This window comes from Juglans regia, chromosome 6 (assembly GCF_001411555.2).
Source record: "Juglans regia cultivar Chandler chromosome 6, Walnut 2.0, whole genome shotgun sequence".
NCBI lineage: Eukaryota > Viridiplantae > Streptophyta > Magnoliopsida > Fagales > Juglandaceae > Juglans > Juglans regia.
Window position 1 is genome coordinate 16,857,028 of NC_049906.1, and position 8,214 is coordinate 16,865,241.

General features: G+C 37.4%; 1 non-coding gene across 1 annotated transcript; it reads left to right on the forward strand.

Annotated features, from left to right (window-relative positions):
• Positions 1 to 7,900: 7,900 nt before the first annotated feature.
• LOC118348814 lies at positions 7,901 to 8,007 on the forward strand. The gene has a single exon (XR_004801821.1). It is a non-coding gene; the product is annotated as a small nucleolar RNA R71 (small nucleolar RNA).
• The last annotated feature ends 207 nt before the right edge of the window (positions 8,008 to 8,214 follow it).

Sequence of the window (8,214 nt, forward strand, 5' to 3'; positions counted from 1 at the left end):
CGAGGCGTGGTGGTGGCGGCAGCGGCGTCCTTGGTAATGGCACAGCTAGGTGCTGAGATAGAGAGGAAAGAAACTTGAGGAGGAAGAGAAAGAGAGGACATCGACATGGGGGTTAGGAGAGGAGGAAAGGGAGGTCGCCGGTGAGGTGGTGCCGTTGGCGTGCGGCAGCAGCGACGGAGGCGTGCGAGAGAAGGGAGATTAGGGAGAGAGAAGGGGAGGGCTGGAGGGAGGGGAGGACAGAGAGAGGAGAGGGAAAAGGGAGGGGGGGATTAGGGTTTTGGGATTTGGATTTTAGTTCCAACCCTTCATCTAGGGGTCCCCAAATTGATCTAACGATGAAAATTAAACTCAGATAAAAAACTAACTAAAAATAGAAAAATAAAATAGAAATACAATGGGACTAAATTAAAACCCAAATTAAATTCTAAAAATATAATCTTTCATCATAAAATAAAATGATGAAGTTTATTAAATATTTCAAAGAGAAATAAATCCGTCTAGATAATAGATTTTTTAAGATAAAATGAAATAATGAACATTACATAATACTCTTAAAGAACTAAAATGATTTTCTAAAGTTATATTATTTTTGGGACTCCAAAAATATAAAAAAGTTTACTTGAAAATTAGGTTTGGTGCAATACTATTAAAAATACTCCATTAAAAATATTTCGAAGATTTTAAAATACTTGTCTACATTTAAAAATCATCTCCAATATTTAAAACACAACTTCAATATTTAAAACGTAAATACAAGACTCGTGACCAATCGAGAGAAAAATGAAGGATTGTTCGCATGTTCCACCTCATAAATCAAACCGGTTCGATCGTCCAACCCATTATACTTCAGAAAATTCAACTTGACCAATTTGGGAGTCGATGAGTTGGAAGACCCATTGTGGTTCTTGCCCCATCGAAAGCGTGAACCGGAACTTTCCCCAAAATTGGCCATCTGCTGCTCCAAGCGGTCGACGCGTGTGTAGGTGATGGTTGGCTCTAATAACAAAATGTTACGGGCCTACGCAATAGATCAATGCGTAACAGGATGATCGACAAGGAAGGCAGTTGGATCAACCCGCCGTGCCTTACCTATGATGCCGAAAGACAAAAGAACTAAAAGGAGAACTCAACAAATGCAAGGTTTGTGATGGAAACAAAACTGCTTTATTTGTAGAGACAGTCCATTATTCTTCCTTTAGCTATAAAGTAACTTGTGGAAACAAGATAAAGACAATAATTTATAAAGAAACTTCAGGGATTGCCAGCAACTTCCTATTATGCTTTCACTTTCCCTTGTCCAACCTTTATTCCCGTATCATTTCCATAATCTCCTTTGCATGATCTCATCTTGGATTTTGTCTTCAAGTTCATGCATGAGGTGTTAATAACATCCTATGTTCTTTGACTGTGAAATATAAACGGGGCTTTTATAAATAGCATCGTAGCACTCACTTAGCATGCCACTTGTAGCTGCCATTTAGCAGCACAAGGAAAGGCATGAGAGGCACTTGCAGAACATCGATCTCCACGCCACATCAAGGCATGTGCACCCCATTAGTGCAATATTGCATTGACGCCTACTTAGAGACCACAATGTGTTGCCCTTCATGCTTACTCTTGTATCTTCATGCTTTTCTTATATCCCGTTTAGATATAGGAATAGTTTCATTTCATTTCATCATTAAAACTTTCTCAACTTTTTATACAAAATATGTAACGCTCGGTTCCAGAGGTCTGGAGAGTTAGCTCTTAATACTTAAAATTAATTTAAATAATACAACTATAAAATCCAGAAAATCCTATAAAATATTAATCTACTTAATCAAACCAAAAATCTAAGTTCTTCCATGGCGACAATAAAGAAATCCCCAATAACATAAATTAGAAATTCTCCAAAAACTCGAAAACATCCTCAACTCATCAAATCAAATACCCGAAAAATAAATCAGTTTACTAACTACGACTCTCAAATAAGCATTTGTACTCTCAGGCACTTATTCCACTACGATCATCACACCTTACTAAACTTTCTACTCTTGTTCTCTAGTTGAACCATCAAAATTATCTGAAAAATATATGGAGATAAGGGATGTGTTATCAACAACTTAGTAAGCAGAGAACATATACCAGTGTATAAACATGATCATTTACAGAAATCAGAATGTAGAACAAAACATTTTTATTTTCAGAGTGCGGAAGGAAAACATGTTATCAAAATATCAGAGTGAAGATTTAGAAATAATTTCATTCAAAATATTCTTTGGCATAGCATAAATAATCATCATAATCATCAGAACATCATATCAGAACAGAAGCCATGTATAACCCCCGTGGTAGGGTTGTGCATCTGTGGATAGCCAAGCAGAACAAAAAACACTCTGTCACCAAGGTGTGCACTCTAAACAAAAACCACTACTATAACCCGTGGTAAGGTTGTGCATCTGCGGATAGCCAAGCAGAACAAAAAACACTCTGTCACCAAGGTGTGCACTCTAAACAAAGACCACTACTATAACCCGTGGCAGGGTCGTATCCACTATTATTACCCGTGGTTGGGCCGTATCCACTATTGTAACCCGTGGTTGGACCGTATCCACTATTGTAACCCGTGGTTGGGCCGTATGCCACTATTATCACCCCTGTCAGGGCTGTAACTAAACAGATCAGAAACAAAATCAAATTCAGAATCAGAGAGTCATGCCAAAAGTTTTCAGAAATCACGTCTTATCCAAACAGAGTACTGAACAAAATCTTCAGAATAGAACAAAATCATATCACAACATAATTTATGCACAAAATTTCATATTCATTCTTTTTTTCAAAGTTCACAAACAGAATGTAAAAAATAAGCTCATGTCTACACCAGTCATGACAGAAAATACTTTCTTCTTAAACAGAATCTCATGAGTAATGCAGAACAAATAACTGAGATAGTTCAAATTTCTTTTCATAACAAAACATGCATATTTTTCAAAAAGGACCTCAGTTCATTTTATTTAATGCAAAGTCTAGCATAGAAACCCCACTTACCTGAACTTCTTAACTTTTCAGAATTTTCCTCAAAATGTCAACAATTAACAATCGTCACCTATCAAATAATCAAGTAATTCTCTAAATTTCCAATCAATCATGTATTTCGGTATTTAAGCCTAGGCTTATAAAATAACCTATTTTAATTCCTCAAAACCTAAAACCCTCAAAAGCCCAAAATATATCATCCCTTTCTAAAATTGGCAATGTCCATTTAATAACTTCGACTAAAAACATTTAAAAGTCTAACTTATTTATTATTGAAGTGTAATTATAAAATCTAATACTAGATAATATAATTATACCAAAATATTTTAAATTATACAGCAACCATATAATAAACTAAGTCATAGTAAAAATACAACATTATCGATTATTCTTTTGAAAGAAATAACAAATTTAAAGCACTTTAAGAAACATTTTTGACTAACAATAATATAAGAAATATCTTTAATAAAAACAAAAAAAAAAACCCTTCGTAAAAGACAACCCAACCGAAAATAAAAATAAAAATAAAAACACAAACCACCTAGTGATTTGGCTTGTAACTCAAGGGTAAAAACGTAACACCCTAGATCTAATCTTCCCTAACCTTACGTAAGAGCAAAACACCTCAAAACGCAGGGCAACAAGTTACTGGAACCACAAATACATGCGACGGAAGCTCACTAAAACCGGAAATAGTTTTCAAGTGTGAAATGAAAGAGGCAGCGATGAGGTTCACCGAAGAAGGAGCCTACACTAGGGATCCGATTGGAGCTGTGTGACTTCGGTGGATATGCTGGCAGTTGGGTGGCGTGCTGATGATGAACGTACGGCTGAATAGGGCTGACGAAGAGTATTTAGCCAGCGGTTTGAGGTTGGCTGGGTGGTTTCGGCAGCGTGATAAGCAAAGCTAAGTAATGACAAAGAAAGCAACCGTGAGGGAGATAGGGAGTAAACTGAGAGGTAGGGAGAGGGGGTTTACGTATCATGCAACGTGTCGGTGGTGAAAGGTGGTGCTAGGTGACAACTGGACGACTTCTGACTGTGGAGACTTATTCCTTGGCGTACACTACTACTGTTGGCGGTGGCGTCGTGGCTCCCTCGAGATGTGGAGGTGGCGACTCAAGTTGTGGCTTCCTCTGTTTCGGGAAACAAAAACAGAGGTCATTCGGCATTGGTGAAGCTGCGTTCCTGTGTCGAATGGCTGAGGGGTATGGTCAACGGACGGGGCTGGAGGCTTGTGGTGGCGTTGCTGTGCGAGTGGGTGCGGACCGGGCTGGGCTGTTTGCAAGGAGGAGTTGCTGCGTGTGGAGCAGTACGGACGATGGAGGGCTGGCTTGTGATTCAAAGTGGTGCGGCGGCTTGTGTTTGGGTAAGCCGTGTGTGTGCGGATGGAAGGGTAACCGTGTGTGTGCATGCATGCTGTGGGCGATGGAAATAAGCCGTGTGAAAATAATATAGACTGAAAGAGAAGAAAACACAAAAAATAAATAAAACATGCGGGAGAATAAAAAAAATAAATGGCCAAGATCTCCAAATAAATAAATAAATCACTACTCAAGTCCGTAATATAAAAACCTAAAATATCAAACTAAAATAAATAAATAAATAAAAATTCAAAGTCCAACTATACCAATTTTGGGTCTGGGTGTTACAAAATATAACAAATAATTTAACTTTTTCAAATCTCAAAACAATAATAATATTATAATAATTTTTTATTCAATTTTTTACTTTTATCTAAAATTATTTCATCTCATCTCACTATCTAAACGGGGTTACTACAGAATGCTCTAGATTCACCCACTCGCTGAAGGCCATTAGCTGCATAGACACCAAAGGAACACAAACATCCATAGCTAGCTAGCCTAGCTAGTGTATTCCACTAAAATCAAGTCTTGACACCTTAGGGGAGCATATGCTACCTCCTTTTTGAGGCATTCGCTTGGCATTTACTCAAGTATCCTTCAACCATTTTTCACACAAAGCACACCTAGGTTTTACCTAATTTAGTTACCACTCAAATTTTAGCAAGGAAGCTAATTGGAAGGAGCTCAAGGTTGACACTTAAGTAAGTGGGTTTCGAATAATGCTTATAAAGCATTCCAGATGAATTTTGTGTTTGGAGCCTATTTTGTCAATTAAACTTAGGGTTTCAGAGCTTCTATATTAAGGGCTTTTAATGAGTAGAAAGGGTGTCAGAATAGTCCGTATGGATGGAAAGAAAGGTATATAGTAAAAATTAATGTGTGTTGGCCAATAAGTTAAAAGGAACAATACTACAAACTACACTTCCATCCTATTTTTATCTAAAACTGGTTTGGTTATACAAAATCAAACTATCTTATTTCATCTTATATAATTATTACAATTTTTTTAAACTCCTACACAAAATACAATAAACAATCCAACTTTTTCAAATTCTAAAAAAAATAATATTAAAAATTTATATTATAATAATATTTTATTTAAATTTCAACAAAACATCTCATCTGAACTGCAAAACCAAACGAGCCCTTATATAAAAATCCGGCATTCTTATTACTCTTTTGTCATCTTTCTTTTTTAAGAATAAATTCTAAAATTGATAGGCAATGCTACCTCATCATAATGAAATGAAAGTGAGAGGAGATTATGATTTATAAGATTTTTCCAAGTTAAACGAAAATTAGTTAATAGCTATTCATGAGTGTGCGTGTAGTCATCATCTTTAATTATAAGACCTATTGTTTGTTTTCTCCATCATTTGCTTTCATATGATATGCTGATTGTTGATGTTGCATTTCGCACGCCCTTGGGCTAGGCCCCACCAACTTGGGTCTTCAAAGCTATGCCTCAATCAGTGTTGTATAGAGCCCTCGACAGTGGTCTGGTGCGGCTATACGGTATCGGTTCGTACGTCCATGGCGATGAACAATATTTAAAAGTAGAAAATAAATAGATGAATACACATATTTAAGGTAGTTCGGCACTGGGCCTACGTTCACGGGGGTTTGGGGAGGGGAGATTCCACTATAATATGCTTATTTACAGTTTCTTGTAATCTCTCGTTTATCCCTATACAATGGAAGCTGTAAAGCTATTTTATGGAGAAGAAGTTCTCTCTGAAGCTCTTTGGATCAAGAAGAAATCCCCCAGTCTGAAGAAGTTGATGTCGTCTCCAAAAACAGTGTGTAAAAGAAATCAGATCAAGAGTCCAGCACCCCCAAGTCCGTAGGTTTTCCTTGCCTTTTATCGCCTGCCCCCAACTTGCTTTAAGTCATTTCCTTACTTTTTCTCTCCTGACACATTACACCTTACTTTATGTCAAATCCTTTTTCTTTTCTTTTTTTCCTTTTGACACTGCTTTTCCCTCATTCTCCACTTACACATCCATGCCTCTCCTTTCTTGTCCTCCACTCTTTTTTATTATTTGATCTTCTAATGAGTCCCCCCTGTTGCTAGGCCTAGGACATTCTATGGGCCAGGGAAAAATCCCCTAACATTAACCAGCCAATTCCTATCGGATTTGTTCGAGGGGAATTTTATAGTCTGTTTTTCCCACTGGTCGGTCTTTAGGTGGGGTTCTACCTCGCTGAGCCTTATGTCATCGCTTTGTCATTCTGATTTCTTTTAATCTTCTTTCCCTTTTCTTTTCATTTGGTCGCCTTTCCCATTTACTCATGCCTTTCCTTTTGCCGTCTTTTTTCTTTCACTCCTATTTCCTTTAGCCGCATTCATTTCACCCATTTTTCTTTAGTCGCCTTTTTCCTTAGTTGCTCTTATTTTGTACTCTGTTGAGCCTTTTTCTCTCTTTTGTCCCGTCGTTTTTCCTTAACTTTTATTTTCATTTGCTCATTCCTGCATCATAAAAGTGTTAGGTGCCTGTTTGTGAAGATTTATTTGATGGAGATTCCATTGTTGAAGATCATGTGAATGGACAGTCCATTGATGAATTTGTTGGTGGAGATTTTGCTGATAAATATTTCGTGGATGGAGATTTTGCATATAAATATTTTTGCAGATGCCGATAAATATTTTGTAGATGGAAATTCTGCTGATAAATATTCTGTAAATGAAGATCCCGCTGATAAATATTATGTATATGAAGATTCTGAAAATGAATATTTTGTGAATGAAGATTTCGCCGATAAATATTTTGTAAATGAAGATCCTGCTAATAAACATTTGTAAATGAAGATCCTGCTGATAAATATTTTGTAAATGAAGATCTCGCTGATAAATATTCTCTAGATGAAGATTCCATTGATAAATATTTTGAAAATGAAGATTCTGCCGATAAATATTTTGTAATTGAAGATCCCGCTGATAAACATTTTCTAAATGAAGATCCCGCTGATAAATATTTTGTAGATGGAGATTCCGTCAACAAATATGTCGGGTGGAGATGTTGCCTCAATAAGTAATGTCGGGCGGTCGAAAGACTGAACCCGCACTTCGCCATGAGGCAGGTCGGGCTGCCCTATGGCTTGTCCCGCCTGTTGATCCTCGCAGGAAGGTCCTACCATAATGGGCTTGCTCTCCGTCGGTTGGCCAAAAGGATTCCCCACTTGGCAATCTATACTTGAATGATTTCCTGCGCAAAGATCACAAACAACATTAGTTTGAATAGCATAAACATTCATTTTACCTATTTGTTTGGATTGATTTGCCAACTGAGCTGCAATTGCTGACATAAAGTTAAGCTCAATGACGCTGACCGCCTTCCTTGATATTGCTCTCTTTGCAGCCCACTGATAGTTGTTAGACGCCAATTCTTCCAGAAGTTCATATGCGGCTTCAGGGGTCTTACTCATTAAAGCTCCTCCTGCAGCTGCATCAACCATAGATTGATTTGTGGGTCCAAAGCCATTGTAAATATGTTTGTACTTGAAGCCAGGCTGGGAGGTCATGATGTGGACACTTGCGCAATACATCCTTGTATCTCTCCCATGCCTCATACAATGATTCATCCTCAAATTGGGTGAAGGTAGTGATATTATTCCTTAACTTCGTTGTCTAAGCCGGAGGGAAATATTTTGCTAAGAATTTTTGTGCCAACTCATCCCAGGTGGTGATGATGCCAGGAGGCAAAGAGTTTAACTAAGCTTTTGCTTTATCCCCAAGTGAAAAATGAAAAAGTCTCAATGGAATCGCATCATCTGTCACTTTGTTGTGTTTAAAAGTATCATAAATTCTAGAAAATTTGCAATATGGACA